Source organism: Cricetulus griseus, chromosome 4 (genome assembly GCF_003668045.3).
Source record: "Cricetulus griseus strain 17A/GY chromosome 4, alternate assembly CriGri-PICRH-1.0, whole genome shotgun sequence".
Lineage (NCBI taxonomy): Eukaryota > Metazoa > Chordata > Mammalia > Rodentia > Cricetidae > Cricetulus > Cricetulus griseus.
The window spans coordinates 99,441,578-99,462,686 of NC_048597.1; positions in this window are offsets into that span (position 1 = coordinate 99,441,578).

Below are 21,109 nucleotides of genomic sequence, written 5' to 3' on the forward strand. Positions count from 1 at the left end.
ATCAGACCAGCTGAAACTGCCTTTCAGCCCCCAAACAAAAGAGAGAGAATAGCCATTGGGAAATCCCATCTCTGATGCCAGGGATAAGCAATTCCCTTCCCTCTCTTAGATAAATCAGCCCCACCCCCACCCTCGCTGAAGTCTCCCCCCACCCCCACCCCAATGGAAGAAGTACCATAAAAATATGACCAACAAACGCATTTGTCAAAGGGTGACATAATGGCAGGAAAATATATGATCAATTTAGCAGGCAGAGGTGGCTGTCAGTTTGGGGGCCCTCCAGAGTTCAGGCATGCCTATAAAAGAACTCACCAACCCAGTGATTCCCCTAGAGAAAGAGATCTCCTTCCAAATTTGCCTGTCACCTGACATCCATGAGCAAGAATTCCCCCGGGGAAGGAGGAATCGGTTTATCCATGTCTGCAGGAGCCAAAGTTGGAGGAGGGAGGGGGGGGGGCTTGGGGTTGGGCGAAGGCGTCTCCTCTAGTGATTTAGGGTTGGGATCTTCCATAAGAAAGTCCCTCTGTTGCCCTGGGGTCCTGGGACTGTCTACCCAGAGAAGGGCAAGCTTAGGAAACTCAACTCCCAGGGCTGTGGTGGGAGGGAACAGGACAGGGCGCAGTTGCTGCTGTCTGGTAGGAGCGAAAGCACAGGCCCCAGACATGCATGACCTCTGGTTCACTCGTCGCTGCTGATCAAAAGGAGGCGGCTGGTCCACCCTGCCCAGGCCTCCTTGGGCCTGGAGGATTCAAAGCTACTGACTTCGTGGCTGGTGTGGCTTCCATTAACCCAGAGGTTGGTGCTGAGGACGCCACAAAAAGAAGTTGAACATCCCCTCGGAATGAATCATGGGAATCCAATAGCTCCGGCCAGCGCAGTGACCTTTAAAGCAAGATAATACTACTTTAAACGAACATAGTGGGGAGCCATTAAGATAAACAGCACCAGTTACAGCATCCTTCAACTCCCAGAGACAGCGGCTACATTTACTCCCTTCTCCTTCAACTCCAGGGAGACCGTAGTCTGTGGCGACTCCGTTTACCCCGGTTGTCCTGCTCCCCTATCCCCCCTTAACACGTTGATCATTTCTCTTCATTTCTTCCTTCCTTTCCTTTTTTGTTGGGACAGGGTCATGCTATGAAGCCCAAGCCAGCCTCAATCTTGAAATCTTCCTACCTTAGCCTTCTGAGTGCAGGATTACAGGCCTGTGTGGCTGTAATAACCGGCTAAACACATTGCTTCCATTTATCCTAGATAAACAGCCATAGTGACTGAGGAGTCACTGGAATAAGTGCCTTGCTATGGCTTCTGGGAGTGTTTTTTTTACCATGAAATTCTGAGACCCAAAGGACTATAGCATCACACCAAAGAAAAGCTCACTGCTAGAGATACAGAGAGATATTGGTGATCTTCTGCAGAATCCCTTAAGACTTGGAAATATTACAATGAGCTAAAAGAAGTGTGTGTGTGTGTGTGTGTGTGTGTGTATGTGTGTGTCTGTGTGTGTGTGTGTGTTATTGCCTATAAAACTTTTTTTTTGACACATCATTTTTCTCTATGAATCCCTGGCTGTGTAGACCAGGCTATCCTCAAACTCAGAGATCCACCTGCCTCTATCTCCTGAGTATTGGGATTATAGGTGTGTCCCACCACAGCCAGCCATTTTCCTTGGAGACAAGGTCTCTCTATATAGTCCAAGCTGGCCTGTAGCTAGCTCCCAATCTGCCTGCTTCACCCTCTGAAGGCTGGGATGCACACATAACCCTCATTGAAAGTCAGTCCATAGACACAGGGTCCTCGGAGACCAGGGCAGAATCCTCACTCTCAGATCTCAGATGACTCTCAGGCAGCCCTTGGGTTCAGCGAGAGGCCATTCTCCTCAGAAACACAAACCAGTTCCAGCCAGCACTGCAAGAACACTCACCAGACAAGGGTATTGGTGCAGCCCTGATGCTAGCACGCTCACACATGCGCGCACGCCTGCACGCACTAATTTTGTGCTCAGCTGTCATAAAACTTAAGACATTTATATGAGGGTCAAAGATCAGGAGGGGGCAGCATTATTTTCTGTTATTAATTACACCTTATCCATTCTACACGGACTGCACTCGCCTTAGATAAAGTTACAATGCTGTTTTATTGGGAAGCCTCCAGGCCCCTATGCTGGGGGAGGAAGGGGGGGATTGGGACAGAGACAAAGAAAATCATGGGATGGGGAAAGGCAGAGGGGGCTCATTTGCACCCTGTCCCCCATCCCCCACCGGCCCAGAAGTCCTGCCAGTCTCTTGCCTACTGGCTACACTCATTTCCCTAACAGAACTCACTCCAAAATCACATGAACCTGAACTCTGAACCAAGTGGGTCCTGAGAGGTTTAGGGAGAGGAGAGAGCCGGTGGACAATGCCAACTAGTCTGATGCTGGCTTCAAAGGCATGGGGAGGGGGGGAAGTTCAAATCCAAAACAGGGTGGTCCACACTCTACTCTACCCACAGTGCAAAGGACGATTCTCTGTGGATCAGGAGGTTCCTAAGTGGCCCTGGAACTCTCGGTGGGGGTGGGGGTGGGAATAGAGGCAGGGAAAGGTTATGGGCTTCATTTTGCTTGCCTATTTATAGTGCTAGGGATGGGACTCTATGCTAAGCAGCCAATCTTCCTCTGTACTGTGGCTCTCTTGTAGTTTTCATTCCTTTCCATGTCTCTTGTCTTTTCGAGTCTCTAAGTTGCCCAGAGTGGCCTGGAACTCACAATCCTCCTGCCTTATCCTCCTGAGAAGATGCAATTATAGGCCTTCATCTCCAGGTCCAGACACCAGAGGGATCCTTGATTCTTTTACTCTTAGCCGACAAGGAGACAGAAGTGGATTCATCCATCACAGAATAAAGAAGCCCAAGACCCCTTCATCCCCAGCCCCCGACCCTTGGGGAGTTACAGACTAGCAGAGTGGAAAAGGAGATGTTTCACACTAAACTAAGGATCTGACGTGGTGGTGATGGGAATGCTGGACTAGAAAACATAGCCTAGCCGGGTGTTGGTGGCACACGCCTTTAATCCCAGCACTCGGGAGGCAGAGGCAGGAGGATCTCTGTGAGTTCGAGGCCAGCCTGGTCTCCAGAGTGAGTGCCAGGATAGGCTCCAAAGTTACACAGAGAAACCCTGTCTTGAAAAACCAAAAAAAAAAAAAAAAAAGAAAGAAAGAAAGAAAGAAAGAAAGAAAGAAAGAAAAAGAAAAATAGTCTAGAATCTTTTGTTGTTGCTGGTTTAGTGTGGGGGTGGGGTGGGGGGTGTTTCATGGCATGTGGGAATGTCAAAGAACAACTTTCAGGAATCTGTTCTCTCCTTCTACTGTATGGGTCCTGGGGAATCGAACTCAGGTCATCAGACTTGGCCACAAATACCCTTACCCACTGGGCCATCTCACCAACTCCCAGATGTGAATCTTGGCTCCAACTTTTTCCTTGGGAAAACCACTAACTTTCTCCAAGACTCCGCTTTCCCAGTTTGGATAGTAAAGGAAATCGCACCCAATAGATGAAGAATGGTATCATCTCAAATAACCACAGGACGTTAACATACCCGAGACAAACAATAAGGCTGCTACACCCTTCCTGTGGTACTGTAAGATAGCATAATGAGAAGCATGAATCACGGTGTAGATATAATTTATTGTTATTAATATGATCTGCTCTGTCCTTCCTTAGCCCCTCAGGCTGCCAGGAATGTCTGTGGTCTGTCACTGTGCACTTGAGGACAGGTTCTTTTTGTCCCTTCTCTTCTTGCTTCTAATCACAATGTTCCAATTCCCGGCTAGAGCAAGATGCCATATATTAGGTCCTGTCTGCGATGGCAATCTGGCTTGTGTCTTGCAAACACGGTGGTGCGCCATGTGCCGAGAGCTCTACTGGATGCCAGGATCTGGGCTCAGTGTTCTGCGTCTGTGATCACATTTAAAGCTAGGAGCAATGTGGCGAGAGAGGTGTTTACACGCTCTGTTTTACACCCAGGAGACTAAGGCTCCAGAAATAAATAAATCTATTTATTTATCCCAGGGAATATTCACAACTCTGCAAGCAGGAACTTTCTACTGTTGCTAGAATGTTCCTCTGGCATACAAAAAGCTGAGACCTAAGACAACATGGCTTGCTACTACTAAGGTTTTTGTGTGGTTTTTGTTTTGTTTTCTGGTTTTGAGACAGGGTCTCAGGTGGCTCAGGCTTCTGGTTTTGAGACAGGGTCTCAGGTGGCTCAGGCTGTCCTGGAAACTTGCTATGTAGCTGAGGCTAGCCTTGAACTCCTCATCTTCCTTCCTCTAGCTCCCAAATGCTGGGGTTACAGGTATCACTTTGCCAGGCCTAGTTTAGTTCCTTTTTTAATTCCATTGTCTTTATTTTGTGTTATGTTGCTTTCTTAGAAACAAGATCTCAATGTGTAGCCCAGGCTAACCTCGAATTCAAGAACTTTCTGCCTCAGTCTCTGAAGTGCAGGGGTCACAGGCATGTGCCACCATGCCTGGCTATGCTCTGCTATTCCTCTGAGTATCCCTTCATGAATGTGGATGGCCAGGGAAGACCAGAGGGAAAGAGGACCAGTCTTTCCCAGAGGGAGGGAGGAGGAGGCGGCAGTCTGCCCGGACTCCAGGGCTTCTATCTGCACATCAGAATGTTTCCTAGGGGTTCAGCCAGGAATTCAGGCCTGGGGGCCCCACTGGGAGCCCTGCCAGGCGGGTCTTTGATCTTCCCCACAGTCCAGCCCTCCCTGATGTAATCCGCCTTGCAGGCCTGATGTCTAATTTGTGATATCCCCACAGTGTCCCCAAGGGCGCCAGACTAGCAGAGGGACTTGGGGCCTGCTGAAGCTGATAGAGATCCCATGTTCTGGGGGCAGGGTTGTGGTGTGGTGTGGTGTGGTGTGGTGGTGGTGGTGGTGGTGGTGGAAGAGACAGAGCACCCAGTCAGGGACTTCACATTCATGTTTCATGGTGGCTTGGCTTCTCCTTGTCACCTCCTTCTCCTTGTGTCTGTCCTCTGTGCTCTTCACTCTCTTTCTCTGTAAATTTAAGTGCTGTCAACACTCGGGATTGCCCCCCTCCTCGTTTTTCTCTCTTTTCCTCTCATTTTCTCCTGTTTTCTTGTTCATTATAGTCCAGAGTCACTATTACTTTTCATTTTTTGAGACAGGGTCTCATGCAGCCCAGGTTAGTCTTGAACTGTGGTTGAAGGTGACTTTGAATTCCTAATCCTCCTAGATTCCCCTCTTGGAATACTGGGATCGAAGGCCTGTACCTATATACCTGGCTATGTGGAGCTGGGGAGCAGAGGTCTCCAAGCATGCTAGACAAACAAATACCCTACCTCCTGAACTATATCTCCAGCCCTTTACATTTTCATTTCATTTTATTATATTTAGGGGTGTCTCACTGTGTAGTTGTGTAGTCCTGCCTAAGCTTCCTGAGTCTGGGATTACAAAAATACATATCATGCCCATCATAAGAAATACTACGTGTTTCAGATGTTGTTTTGTAGGTAGCTTAGTCTGGTCTTGCGCTCCCAGCATAGAACCCAGGGCCTCCTGCATACTGGGCAAGTGTCTATGCTGGAGCCACACACCTCGTTATTTTTGTTTTGAAACAAGCCTGTCTCAAACTTGTGGTCCTCCTACTTGGCTTCCTGGGTGGTACTGAGTTTACAACTGTCCACCCCCATGCTCACATCCATGCTGCAAATTGACTCGAAGTTTTCCCATGCCCCAGTTAGCCCTCTTAGAGCTTGGAGTTCCTGGACATTCTTAAAGTTTTCAGAGCAAACAGCCTCACACACTGGAGGCCTGCTAGAACAGAACTCCCAATCCAGCATACATATACTTATCAAGTATTATTGGGACCCCAGCACAAACTAAGATTTTATTTACTTATTTATTTATTTATGTTTTTATTATGAGACAGGGTTTCTCTGTATTGCTCTGGAGCCTGTCCTGAAACTCGTTCTGTAGACCAGGCTGGCCTGGAACTCACAGAGGCCCACCTGCTTCTGCCTCCTGAGTACTAGGATTAAAAGTGTGTGCCACCAACACCCAGTGAACTAAGATTTCTTCTTTACTATCCCAGGTGACAAGTGAATGCTGTGAGTTCCACAATTAGGAACTGGAAGCCTGAGATTTGCATTAAATAACGTGGCTTTTCCAAACCTGTGGCCACGTGGTGGGTGCTGGCTATTCACCACTTCCCACATAGGGAAACTACTGAGAGAACCATCTTGAGCTCAGTTATTTCTGCCCCTGATCCTCCCCTCTCACTCAGGTTTGTACACCAGCTGGGTTTTTGAAGTTGAATGAGTGCACACCTGTAACCCCACTAAGACCAACTGTCTTGGGGACAGGACCCGAGTGTTCTTTTCAACAGACTGGGTGTGTGCTGTCACGAAGTTTCTGGAATCACCTCAGTGCACAAACAAACTTCTCTATAGAAAACTGTTTGGGGGCTTGGAATACTGTCTTCCCTCCCATTCTGGGGTAGGAAGCATTGTGTTCAGTCATTCTGACTGTGGAAGACAATTCCTTTTTACCTCGCTACAATTGCAGAAACTATGTCTCCTCGAAACAACCATGGGGGTTTTCCCATCAATCCCCACCCAGGGCTGTTTCTATCAACCCACACATCCCCTCATCCTTCAGGTCAGAGACAGAGGCCAAACCAGGAAAGTAACCCACAATCCCACCCCTGCCCAGAGGAAGAGACTGGGACAGCTAATCAACTCACTACCTTTGAAAAGGGTCTTCAGTAAATCGAATTTGTCTAAGACAAATCTACCAGTTACCATTTAATGGGAGAGGGCCCAGCTAATGCAACCCGTGTCTGGTGTAAGTCGATCCTGCCCCTTTAAGGGCCCATTGATACTATGTGAAGGTGAAAACCAGTTGTGGAGATTCTGAAACTCAGGGTGAACTTCATCAATGCTGAGGTGATTTGACTCATGTGACAATGCTTGGTCACCACTCTGATATCCTATCCCTATCCCTGTCCCTCTCTCAGAGGATGCAGACATGATTAATGTCACCTGTGAGCACAGAGTCTCCTGGCAAGACCCCTACCCCACCCCTGTAGACAGAGAAACAAATTAGTTCCAAAGACACTGGATTGGGGATCAATTTCAGAGGGGACAACACCCCCACACACTCCAAGGCTGAGGAGGAGGAGTGGCCTCTAGGGTGCCTGGCCGGCCTGTCTGTCACAAGCAGGCCTAAGATAGAGACCAGACCATAAGAGGCTGGGAGAGAAGGAATATCCGGAGATGGCGCTGGTGCCGCCAAGTCTCAGAGCAAACACTTGGCTGGGGCCCTGAGCACACAGGCATTTGGGAGAAAGGATGGTTGGTGTGTGTGTGTGTGTGTGTGTGTGTGTGTGTGTGTGTGTGTGTGTGTATTCGTACATATCTGCCCTGCTTCCTCTTACCTTTTTACAGTTAATTTGGTGTGTGTCTGTTGTGTGTGTTGCATGTTTATGTACAGAGGAGAAGAGGGTTTGGAAAAAGAGTAAATGAGTTTTAGCGGAAGTTGTTTTGGCTCTGCACACATGTAAAAGTGCATGTGCACACACAAGTGTGCATTCTTTCTACCCCATTCCAATCACATCTGACGTTTATGAAAACAATGGTCCATTTCCTTCTCCTTATTCTTTTGTTTTGTTTTTTGTTTGTTTTGGTCCCCCCCCCCAGACAGGGTTTCTCTGTATAGCTTTGGAGCCTGTCCTGACACTCGCTCTGGAGACCAGGCTGGTCTCAAACTCACAGAGATCTGACTGCCTCCCCAGTGCTGGGATTAAAGGCATTCGCCAACACCGCCTGGCTCTCCTTATTCTTTTTCTATTCCTCCCCCCCACACACAGGGCTAAGAATGTAACCCAGGGCTTTATATTATAGCCAAGCATTCTACCTCCGATGAACTATCTCCCCTCTTTCCCATTTTTCTTTGTATAATTTCTCTCCCCTTTCATCTCCCATTGTCCTTTTTTTTATTTATTCAATCACTATTCCCAGAGTGCCAGAGGCACACCCGGGGGCTTTTGAAGAAGTCGATCAAAGCTCTAGGTTCCCAACTGGGGATCTGAATTTTCTCCTTTTCCTTTCAATAACAACAACAACAATAATAAAAACAACAACAACATTTATTTGTGTGCATATATGCATCCATGTGCATGCTTGTATGCCAGGGTTCCCATGTGAGCTGACACCTGGAGTCCTGAGGACTGAATTTAGGATGTCAGGCTTGGCTGCATGTGTCCTTACCTGCTGAGCCTTCTTGCTATCTCAGCTTCTCCTCCACCCCCATCTGCGGCTCATGTAGCCCAGGCTGTCTTCAAACTTTTGATCCTCCTGCACTCACTTTCTGAGTGCTCCTCTTATTTATTTGTCTTTAATGAGCACACTGTGAGATCATCCCGAAGTTGTGAAACTAAAGTTACTACAGCAGCCTTCCTTTGGAATTCCTGTTACAAATTTCCAAGGGCTCAGAAGGAGCAGAACCTGGCCCTCTGTGGACAGGGGTATTCACCATCCTGGGAAGGTATCTTTAGATGGCCTGGATAGGAAGTGAGTGAGCCATAGGATGAAGTCACACAGGGGTGACTCTGCTCTGAGTTGGGGAATCTCAAAACAGGACTGAAGGCAGTTCCTCTCTAGTAGCATTGGAAGTTGGAGATAGACCAGACAAATAAGAGAGAACCGGTGAGATGGCTCAGCATATAACAGCTCTTGCTGCCAAGCTGGATGCCCTAGCTGGGTTGGATCCCAAGGACCCATGATGTGGCAGGAGAGAACCAATTCACAGAAGTTGTCCTCTGCCCTCCACGGACATGCCAGGGCATGTCCACACAAGCACGTGCAGATGCTCATGAAGGCTCACACATACACACATGCACCACAAATCAATAAATACAATGATAAATTTATAATTTTAATTATGTGTGTAGGTGTGTGTGTGTGTGTGAGAGTACAAGTATCCACAGAGGCCAAAGGCATCAGATCCCCTGGACTGGAATTACAGGCAGTTGTGAGCTGCCTGACATGGCTACTCGGAGCTGAAGAGGAAAACATGTTTTTCTCCACTCTTGTTTGAAGAAGAAGAAGAAGAACCAGCTCACGGGTTACATGAACTTCCCTGCTCTTGCAGAGGACCAGAGTTTGGTTCCTTGCACTCAGGTCAGGGGCTTAACAACTGCCTGCAACTCTAGCTCCAGAGCATCCAATGCCTCTCTCCTCTCAGGGCACTCATGCACACACACAATTTAAAATAGCATGAATCCAAAACAGAGCCAGCAGCCATCTAGAGGATTTATGTGGAAGGAGTAAGGAAAGACCAGTTAAGAGCCATGTGAGGCTCCAGATCTCCCCATGAGCTTAGATGCAGACACTCATTGAAAGGAAGCTTAGGGGATTTAGCCTGTGTTATCCCTGCGAACTCCTGAGGAGTTCAAATAGGCTAAACTCAACCCTTCGTAAAAGTCCCCTCTTTGTAGAAGGAAGGGCTTTTACCATTGAGAACTGGCAAGCATAAATGTGTGTGGGGAGAAGAGGCCCCTACCAGTTTGTTATTCCCTCCCTCCTCTGTTTCTGGAAGTCTCTTAGTGACCCCCCAAAGTTTCAATCTCAGGAACAGCTGATGCTCCAAACCAACAGGGTCTGGAGGGACCCGGCTCCTGGCTTTCACCCTCCCTAGGTGCTCACAAGAGCATCTGGACCCTGCACCCTGAGCTCTGGCCACAGTGGCATCTGTTTGCAATGTTTGACTCGGTAGTTTTATTTCTGCTTGGCGGGGTAAGATAAACTATCCGGTTACACGGCAGGCGGGCTGTGCGAGGAGCCTGCAACAGCAGGAAAGTGAAGCTAAATGAGCTGGTGGGCTTGGTCCAGGCCCCCTTTGCAGTTAGAGGAAGTGGCTTCTCTTCTGGAAAGTTCCCTCTTCTCCTGGCTAAGGCCTGTGTTGTTTTTAATACCAGTGTAGTTCCTGGCTGACTGACTCCAGGAACAGACACCACTCTCAACACTATGCAGATGTGAAGACACACTCGAGGACATGCACCCATGCACGAGCCTGTGCATGCTCGTACACAGGCATACACACACACTCCATCACCACATCTTATCCTTTTGTTTGTTTAAGGCAAGGTCTCACCCAGCCCTGGCTGTGAGGATGACCTTGAACTCTTGCAGCTCTTGCCTCCACTTTATTGCATGCTAATACATTCATGTCTTGCTTGCAGCAACATTCATGTCCAGCTTGCAGAGTGCTGGCTCTGGAATGTACATTTTTAACCATTATCTCAAAGGACACAATCCTGAGTCTAATGCACTTGAATGGCATTTGGTGGCACATTATATCGATGTCCCACCACAGCAGGCTCACACTTTTCTTATTTTGAGACAAAGTCTCACTAAGTTGCCCAGCCTGGCTTTGAACTCACTTTGTTGTAGCCCAGGTAAGCCTCAAACTTGTCATCCTCTTGACTCAGCCTCCTGAATGGCTGGGATGACAGGCCAACTCGGGATTGTTACTTCAAAACTTAAGCCCTGGAGTCAGCCTGTCCAGCTGTGAACTCAGCCACATAAACTTGGGCAAATGCTCTCCTCTCCAAGGATCTTGGCATCTCCATCTATAAAATGGGCCTTAAAAGAGCCAGACAGTGGTGGCACACTCCTTTAATCCCAGCACTTGGGAGGCAGGGGCAGGCAGATCTCTATGAGTCTGAGGCCAGCCTGGTGTACAAAGTGAGTTCCAGAAACCAACCCTGTCTTGGAAGAAAAAAAAAAAAGAAAAAACCCTATGTCCCAACAATGGGCATTGAGATCTTGAGTCCCATGGTGCAGAGCCCTTCTGAGTATTTTATGGGGCAACATTTCCAGAAAATTTTAGTTACATCCCAGGCATCTTGTGTGCTCCATAAATGGTGTCTGTCACAGCAACCAAAGAAGGCTTGACATGAAGCTCAAGGACCAGCCAGCCTTGGAGCACAAATGGAAATGTAGTTATCATTTCCCCAACCCCAAATAAAGTTGCCCCCTCCTTCGAGGCTAGAGCAAGTACTAAAGTCAGTTAGATCAACCCCTCCCCTCACTAGAGCAACTTGGGAATTGAGAATGGCGCCCTCAGTTTGGAAATAAAGCACAGTCAGGCTCCCATGACTGATGCCCAAAGAGACAGATGTGGGGTGTTACTTTGATCCCAAGCTGACCTTGAACTCACTGTGTACCAAAGGATACCCTTGAACTTCTGATTGTCTTGTTCCCACTTCCTCTGTGCTACGACTGTAAGCATGAGCCACCATGTCTCACTTGCATAGTGCAAGGAATGGGATCTAGGGCAAGGACTCTATCCACTGGTTGAGAGCCATACCCCACAATTTTGAAATTTAATAGCAGGGCATGGAGAGGCAGGATCTCCGATTGCTCAAGTCAGTGGGGGCATTGAAGGGAGGAAAAGAAGGGGGCCATAGCTATTCTCAGAGTGGCCCCAGATTTATCCCAACTCAGCTTCCCAGTGGCAGGTGTTCTTCTCCCTCATAATCTATAGTAGTTCTCAACCTTCCTAGTGCTGTGACCCTTTAATACAGTTCCTCATGTTGTGATGGCCCCCAACCATAAAGTTATTTTCATAAGTGTAACTTTGCTGCTGTTAAGAATCACTGTGTAAGCATCCAATATGTAACCCTCAAAGGGGTTTCGACCCACAGGTTGAGAGCCACTGATCTAGAGTTTGGGCTTCCAAATATGGGCCATAGCAACGTGTGTGTGTGTGTGTGTGTGTGTGTGTGTGTGTGTGTGTGTGTGTGTGTCTGTGTGTGTCTGTGTGTCTGTGTGTGTTCACTGAAACTGTTTCTCTAAGCTTCACTGTTACACTCCCATGGGTCTCTCAGTCTGGCCTGGGGACTGTCACTTCCCAGCCCTTCCTGACCCAAGGCCAGGCCCCTTTGTTTGCAGCTCCAATCCCTCTCACCTCCACCTCACTACACCACATGCTCTGCTCTCCCTTCCTGCAGACAGACCTCTGAGCCTCTCCCCAGCCTACAGTACAGAGAAACGGGCCTGATTCTTTCCCAGGCGTTCTGGGAGGAGAAGAGGTAGAGGATAAGGACTAGGGTCAAAGTTGGGCCACCCCTCAACCCCCAATTCCTTCCACCCCAGAATCTCTCCCAGCCTGCAGGCAGCACAGAGAATCAAAATCACTCATACCATAAGATGTCAAGGTTGGAGGTCAGACACCATCAGTGACTTAGGAGTGGCTGCAGCCAAGTCACTTCTGGTCGCAGAGTCAGCACAATACTGCCTACTGCCTCCTCAGACCACAGGGTACCTGCTCCACTTCCAGTAGGATGCCTGGCCCTGCAGGTTAGGGGCACAGGCTCGAGCTCTTTACCACATCCCAGCACAGGCGCGCGTGCGCGCGCACACACACACACACACACACACACACACACACACACACACACACACACGGGGGTGGGGGGGCTGGTCCCAGCTGCCCCTGCAGCCTCAGCATCTTTTACCCCTCCCACTTCCCACTTCATAAACTATGTGCCAGAGGTCAGCTCCCTAACTGAGTGGCAAGGAATGGGACTATCTGGATAAATCAATCCCAAAGCAGACATCTGAAACCATTGGTTCCTGAAGCCACTTTTTGTAAAAATGGATGGATCACAACCACTGCAGGAATGAAAGACCCACTTCCCAGGACTCTGGCTTCCAGCATCTGTGACCCTGACAAGGATGTTCAGTTTAATGCCATATTGAGGACAGAGAGTCAAGGGGACCCATAGTTCGTTTCCACCACAAAATCTCTTGCCTTCCCTCCTCCCTACTGTCTCTGTGGTGGTTAGTCTCTCTCTTGCTCCAGGCTCTGCACTTTGCCCAGGTGACTTTGCCTTTCTGAACCTCCCATGTTACTGGCTCACAGTCGGGGACAGCAGAGCATGGCACTTAAACAATAACAGTAATAACAGACTAATTGTATGGGGTAAAGGGTGGGCTGCAGAAGGTATGCAAAGAGCCACGTCTCCCTGAATCTAGAACCATTGCACATATAGGAGGGTTTTTTGTTTGTTTTTTATTAGATTTACCCACCGGCATTTAACAGGAAGCTGGAAGGTCTTAAAGACCTCTAGGTCAAACTTCATCATTCCAGCCCACCCCTTCATCAATCTGAAAAGTGAGCCCTGGGGTCTTCAGCAAGTAAGGCCACAATCAGACTCTAGGGGTGGGGCTATAATCCACTTCTCTAATCTAGATCACTTGTTTCTCAGGTCCACTGGGACCCAAAGGGCTTGTGGATGCCTGCCAAAGAGACTCAGTGAGCCTTGTGCCACCCACTCCAGAAATCCTGGAAGCCTGATGCCCCAGTGGCCCTGGGATTAGGCACTGACTGTGCCTGGTCCTGTGACTGTGCTTGGCTGTGCCCTCTTGAGTGTCTTCAAGTGTCAAGATCATCAAGAGATTTAGCAAGTAAATAACTAACTTAGCCCCATATAAGGCCATGATTTTACCACTGAGAAACTCAAGGCCCAAAGAGGTAATTTGTACAAAGTCACACAATATGTAGGGACAGGAGGAAACTCCCAGGGCCAACCTGAGGTCATACATGTAGGTATCTCTTGTGTGAAAATACCCTGACCTAGTAGAAAAGTGTGAGCCTCAAACCATGTGGTATCCACTTTCATTACTCCCTACACACACACACACACACACACACACACACACACACACACACCTCCCTAAGCCTCCCTAAGTTTCCGCACCTGAAGCCCATCAAGCCACAATCTACCAGAATTCACTCAGTTCCTGCAAAGTTACCTCCTACTTCCAAGACTGTGTGACTGACTCTAAAGGAATGACTTAGCCATCTTTGGGTCTCTTCAAATATCAGAATACTCCTTGTTTATTGTTTGATAACACTAGAAAAGAACTTAGCATCATGCTCAGCAAACAATAAGTACTCAATAAGTGTTGGCTGGTGTAATGTCTTATCCTCCTCCACTGGATGCCTCTCTCCTCCCTTCTCTAATTCCAAACTCTTCCATCCAGGTGTTGTGGTCTCCCGATCACCTCCTGGCTTCTCATTGGAGTGAGGAGATGGGGGTGGATGGCCCTCAGCTTGCCTAGTGGCTCCTTTGGCTAACTGCCCAGAGCCAAGGCTATGCACTCCAGTGGAGGCTGCCTTTGAAGTCACCCGCCTTATGTAACCCCCTTGTCCCCTCCCCTCTTTTCACATGTCCCCAGAGTAACCTTAGGGAAGAAAGCTGCAACTCCTAGCTGCTGGGACTGCATAGGGTTTCTTCCATGTGACTCAAGGGAGAATTGTGGTAGCAGAGAGATAGATGTGGAGGGCCACAGGTACCTACAACCCATCCATTGAACTGTGTGTCCTTAGGTAGGTTACTTGCCTTCTCTGGGCCTCATTTTCTTATCTATCCTGTAGAAAGTACTAATATGTAAAGACATTGTGAAAAAATAAATAAATGCCGACTTAGCATATCACAGTTCATAGTGGGACTTAACACAGAGAAGTTAAACATTTAATATTGCTACATCATGTCATACAATGTAATGATAATATTTGGAACTTGCTTTTTGTTCTGGGATAAAACCTTACTGCATAGCCCTGACTGGCTTGGAACTTATTGCTCATACCAGGCTAGCACTGAACTTGTAGCCATCCTCCTGCCTCTGCCTTCAGAGTTCTGAGATGGTAGGTTGGAATCGCCCACCATCTGAAAATAGGGGCTATGAAGAACAGTCACTAAACCATTGAACCCCAATTGTATGGCTTAGTAACAGACCTCGCGGGAGGGGGGGGGGCTGAACAGATGGCTCAGTCGGTGGATGAGAGCACTGGTCTGGGGAATGTTCCCATAAACCTACACCGACACACACACACACACACACACACACACACACACACACACACACACACACACACACACACACACACACACACACAATTCTAGAGGTCCTGGGGGGCAGTTCCTCTTCTGCTCCTCCTGATGGGTTCCTGAATCTAGCTCAGGAGTCGCCTCCAGCTTCCCTCCCGTGTGTAGACCGAGACTCCGGGGGACCAGAGGCTGGAAGAATGTTTGCGCAGCCTTCAAACGACTTGGCAGACCACAAGAGAGGAAAGGCCGCTTCAGGGAGAGCTCAAATTGAAATTGCACGGAGGGAGGAACGTTGGGATCAGCGCTGAAGCTCGTAAAAAGCGGGAGGGGGGGGAGGGGGGGATGAATGGGTAGAACAGACAGCCTGCAGAAGCGAGATGGAAAAACTTAGGGACAAGGTATGGGAAGGCAAGTTGGTTCCTCAGATGCCCCTGCAGGGTCTGCAGGGGACGCTGGAAAGGGGAAGCCTGGACCAAAAAGCAGACCTGCGTGCGATGCCTGTAGGAGGAGGACCCCAAGGGGGATGGAGGTCGTGGGAAGGACCCATGAAAAGCTAAAAGGACCACATCACTCATTCCTTGAAGACTGCGTTTTGATGGGACTTGATTCAAAGAATGCTGGGACGGATGTGTGATCTAGGTCTCTTTGAATAAGATCAGGAGTCCTATCAAAGACAGGCTGGCGCTGGGACTGTGGTGTAGTGGGTTGAGTGTTTGCCTGGCATGCACGAAGACCTGGATTCCATCCCCAGCACCCAATAAACCGGGTGCAAGCCTGTAATCCCAGCACTTGAGAAAGGGGGGGGAGGGAGGATCGGGAGTTCAAGGCCATTCTAAGCTACAGAGTGAGTTTAAGGCTAGCCTAGACTACATAAGACCCTGTCTCCCCATCATCCCTCCTCAAATTGTAAGATTAAAAATCACTTGGAAAACTAATTTTAGCGTCGTGGCACAACCTGATTGAAGTTTCCAGAGAAGGACGCTCACAGGCCTCCACAGAATCCCTTCCCTTTTTTTTTTTTTTTTTTTTTTTTTCCATTTCTCCTTCGGTGGTGCAGAAGGGATCAGGCCAGGGAGTGCGCACCTCGGTCTCTTTGGGGGAACCTCACCCTAACCTTCCTGGTTCAATTCATTAGTCTCACAGACATGTTCTCAATTCCCGGACGCGTAGAGAAAAGCCTGGTCATTAACCTCCCGGCCCGCGCGCGCTGCCCAGTGCCACCACAAGCGCAGCCTTCTCGGAACAGAAGGGCCGTGCCAGCTCCCGGATCCCGGCAGCCCCTCTCCGGCATGTGCCAGAAGCAGTTGGTCTCCCTCACTCATGCTGTTTCTATAAGCCACTGACCCACCGAACAAAGACCGGTCTGAAGCAAGGCTCTAGCTTCCAAGCTGTTCTCTGCTGCCTCTAGCCCCCACTTGAGTACCCGTGATCACCCCCCACTGCACCTCACCCCCCAAGATGGGGACATGGGGACATGGCGACTGGGGAAGTTTGGCTTTCGGAGCTGGCCTCAAAGTGAGTTTGCATGGCTCTGGCCACCTTTGCGTTTTCTTGCTGTTGTAAAATTCTTTCTCTGACCAGGGTGAGCTGCAGGAAAGAGGGCTGTTTCCCCACTCCCACCTCCCTCACCCCCTCTCCCATTTTCCTCCACCCCCACCAGTCTCCAGAAATTGAACTCAACATCCCATCTCTCTCATCTCCTCTCTGCCCATCCTGGCTCAATTGAACTTCCTAGCGTTTCTTGGCCGAAGCTATTAGCATAGTTGCAAGGGCTTAGAACAGCCTGTGCTTTACGGTGCCTTTGTCTACAATCACTATAGGAGATTCCTGATCTTGGGTGAGCATGAAGAAAAATCACTAGTAGGTCTATGAGATGGGTTTAGTGGTGGCCCACTGTTTGTCTATCATTCCAGGTACCAGCCCCAGGGGTTCTCCTTCACATTCTGCATTTCAACGAATAACGGAGTAGAGTGTTGACCATGCCTACTGAAAACATTTTGGGGGAGGGGGACCTACGACTCCTCAGCTTAGTGCCTTGATGTCCTATGTTTCCAATTCTGGTAATGTCTGTTGATACTACCAAACTGGTAAGCCACCCACAAGGTGAGCACACCTCACACTCTGGCTGCCCCATAGATATTTGGCTTGATTATAAATGCTATGCCTGGCAGTGGTGGTGCACGCCTTTAATCCCAGCACTTGGGAGGCAAAGGCAGGTGTGTCTCTGTGAGTTCAATCCCGGCCTGATTGACAAATCAAGTTCCAGGGAAACCAGGACTATTACACAGAAAACCCTGTCTCAAAATAAGAAGAATGGCTACAAAGTCGGACATGGGGGTGCATATGGGAGGTTGAGTCAGGAAGATGGCCAGTCGGAGGCTAGCTTGAGCTACATAGTAAGACAATATGAAGAAGAAAAAGAAGGAGGAGGAGGAGGAGGAGGAAGAGGGAGGAGGAAGTGGAGGAGAATTGATGCAGATGTTGAGTATAGCTTCCTTGGCACTTGAACAGCTAGAGACAACCTTGAAAGCTAAGATTTCCCTATTATGCAAAATAAAATGGAGGCTGTGGATGGGGGTATTGAGGAGGGACAGAAGAGACTTAGGAAATCCTGATGTTCAGCAACTCCTGTTGCTCCCAACGATCCTCCCATGACCTGAGGCATCAAGAGATGGCCACCGTTTTGTGGTAGGTGACAGAGGCAGGAAGGCAGAAGGATGTCAGCAGGTAATTTGCTACTGAAAGATTCCTCTCTCCCTTCTGAAGTTATATAAGATTATCAAATGAGCTCCTTAGAATCAACTGGTAGGGTTAGCTGGTGGATTCTCAACTTCAATTTACCATTTATCAACAGGTACAAGACTGCAAAGTTGTTGGTGTTAGAAAATTGCCAAGTAATAAATGTTTTCTGTCCATCAGTAAAAAAAAAAAAAAAAAAAAAAAAAAAAAATATTCCTCTCACTGTGGAATGCACATCCTTTCCTGTGTGCCCGCTTGCTTGCCTTGACACTGTGGCCAGTGTGGCCTACACACCCAAGCTGGAAGGGACCCATAGCTCACTGTACCCGACTTTCATCCTGGCATGGCTCCTAACTTTCCAAAGGCTGTAGATTAGATCTCAGCTCTGTTCCTGGGCATTTCAGATCCTAGAGGCTCAAGAGGGAGGACCTCTTCATATATTGGGCTGGTAGGGTATCCTGGACTTCTGGGTGGTTGTAGCCTCACTTGAGAGAATCCTATGACCCAGATGAAGCTTGTTATCATGTGATGAGAGGATGAGATGTCTCCGGGGCATCCCCTCACTCCCTACCCTTTACAACCTTCGGGTAGCAGGGGCCCAGAGCACCCTGTATTCCAGCTACCTTCGGTCTCCTGGAGTTCTGCATGCAGCCCGCTGTTCCAGGGCCACATCGTAAAAAGATTTACAAGACTATGTAAAACTGGCAGTAAAAACAATTAACTTTAATGGCACCTCGGGTGGGTGGCTGGGTGGGTCGGAGAGAGGCCTCTCTCCTCCTCCTCCTCCTCCTCCTCCTCCTCCTCCTCCTCCTCCTCCTCCTCCTCCGCAGAGCAGCAAGCCAGATAAGGGAAGGGACCAGCAGTCAATATGTCCTGATTTCTTCCCTCAGTTCTTCCTAGGGACCTTCTCTCAGCTGTGGAGGTCAGAGGTTCAAGGCTAAAATGAAAAGAGGGTGGGGCAGTGGGACAGAGGAGAATTAAGCTTCAGTATTGGCACTCAACTAGAGGGTCCTGAGCACGCCTCTTAGTGCCTCCCAGGCTCAGTGTTCTCATCTGTGAAATGAGAATTGAGGAGTGTGAGCCTCTCTCACCGAACTGGAAAGATTTTCAAATGACTCATTTGAAGGCTCCTCCCCCACGCCTGGTGCACACGAGTATTTAATTTAGTTAAGTTCACATTTTAGGAAGCCTGTGCCCCCCAGGTGTACACTGAGGTGGAAAGACCCGGCTTTCTGAAAGGTCAGGGCCACATTTCCGAGCCCTGGCTCCTCCAGCCCCACTTAAATATCGGTTTCCTGCTAAAATTGACCTGCTTGTCCGGCTGGTGACCCCGGAAGCGACCCCATGCTCTGGCGATAGACTGCAGCCCCCCGGCTTTGAAAACAGCCTGGATTTCTGGAAAGCCAGTAAGGAAATGAGAGTGACCAGGGGGTAGAGGCAGGGTCTCTACCTCCCTGTCCCCTGGGCCAGCCCGGAAAACTCTCATTCTGCAGGTCTCCTTGGCCTGGAGACAATTAACGTCCATTTCAGAAAGCCCTCTGTTTGTCTGTGTCTGTGTGTGGCCCTCTGGGGTTCCCCAACCCCCAGTGGACGTTGCAGTGTAAGGACACCTCCCATTGGCTAGGCACTTTAATTAGCCAGGACATACAATCAAAGCAATGTCATCATGGCCCCTGGCCCCTCCTCTATCCAGAGGGCAGACCCTGACTCTGATCTCAAGATGCAAGGACCTCTTCAGCCCCATCCATGATCCGGCTACCTGAGACTATATGACCAGATGCACTGAGGCCTGAAAAGAAATTGCCACCAACAGGTTTAAAGATTCGGTTTGGGACTGGGCATGTAGCTCAGGTGGTAGAGTGTTTGCTGAGTTTGAACCTCAGCACCACATGAAACAAGCCTGATGATGCATATCCTTAGTCCCAGCACTAGGGAGACAGAGGCAGGAGGATCAAGAGTCTAAGGTCATCTTTGGCTACATAGTGAATGCAAGTCCAGCCTGGGCTATTTGAGAAAGGAAAGAAAGAAAGAAAAAAAGAAAGAAAGAAAGAAAGAGAGTCAGGAAGAAGTAGGGGAAGGTTAGAGTTTGTTTATTTGTAGATAGGATCTTACTCTAGTAACCCAGGCTAGTCTAGAACTCTCAATGCTCCTGCCTCATCCTCCCAAGTGGTGGGATGACAGGCATGTACCACCATTCAGCCTAAATAGCTTGCTGAAAGGCAGTAAGTGCTAGGACCAAAGGAAAAAAAAACAAGGAGGCAAGCAGAGCAAGGAGAGAGAAAGCTTCCAGTTCAGAATGCTGTGCACTACAGGGGCCTGGGAGAAAAGAGCCACAGAGTCATGGACACCACCCTCAGGGAGAAGCATGCTATGTAGCCTGAGGGAAGAGCTTGGCCAGAGTAGGACAGCTTGGGTCAAGAGGCAGAGGTGAGAGTACACCTGTCAAAAGGGAATCTGCAAGTTGACTGAGTTGTCAAGTTGACAGAGGCAGAGAGCAGGGAAGAGGCAGAGAGTCAGGGACCCCTGTGAGGGCTTGCTACAAGGGAGATGGGAGCCACAGGAGGGTTTGGAGTTGCTGCTCTGACTGGGGCTTTAAAAGCTCCTCTCCCAGCACTCAGGAGGCAGAGGCAGGCAGATCTCTGAGTTTGTGGCCAGCCTAGTCTACAGAGTGAGTTCCAGGACAGTCAGGGCTACACAGAGGAACCCTGTCTCCAAAAAACAAACAAAAAACTAATGAATAACAGTAAAAGGAGAGTGGGTTCTAGGCAGAGGGAAATGGATGTGTGAGGTCACTTCCAAGATGGCCCTGTGACTTTGTTGTTTTGAGGCACCTTTGACTCCAGTTTCAGGGGACCCAATGCCCCTTTTTAGTCTAGCCCATGTGAGTACCAGGTATATACTTGGTATATAAAGCCTTACTTACAGGCAAGTCAGCCATACACATTAAAAAATACAATAAAATATTATTTTAAAATCACAGCTGGACATGGAGGTGATACCAGTACTTCAGAGGCAGAAGTGTCTGAAGTTCAAGGCCACCTCAGATACCTAGTGAATCTGGGGGATCAAACTTAGAATTTTGTGCGCTCTAGGCAAACCCTATATTCAGTCTCCATCAAGGCACACTCTGAGGGTGCAACACCATGAGTAAAACACTGTAACTTCTTTCCACTGCTCATTCTAGGTGACCTCGACCAGGTCAACTCAGAACTTCAAGTTCTTCACCTGGACTCATAGGTGTGGTGATCCCTGGTGTGTTCTGTAAAAACTATAGGGTATGTGCATCCAAAGCCCCAGGTTTCAGGGAGTACTCTGTCCATCCACACTCTTATAGCAATCCCATCAGCTAGCCTCAAAGCATGCAAGCTATATCCAGCCACAAGCTCCATGCAGCTAGTCTTCAGAGTGCCCAGCCCTGGGCCAGCTCCTTTCCATACCCTATCTCATTCATCCTCCCTGTC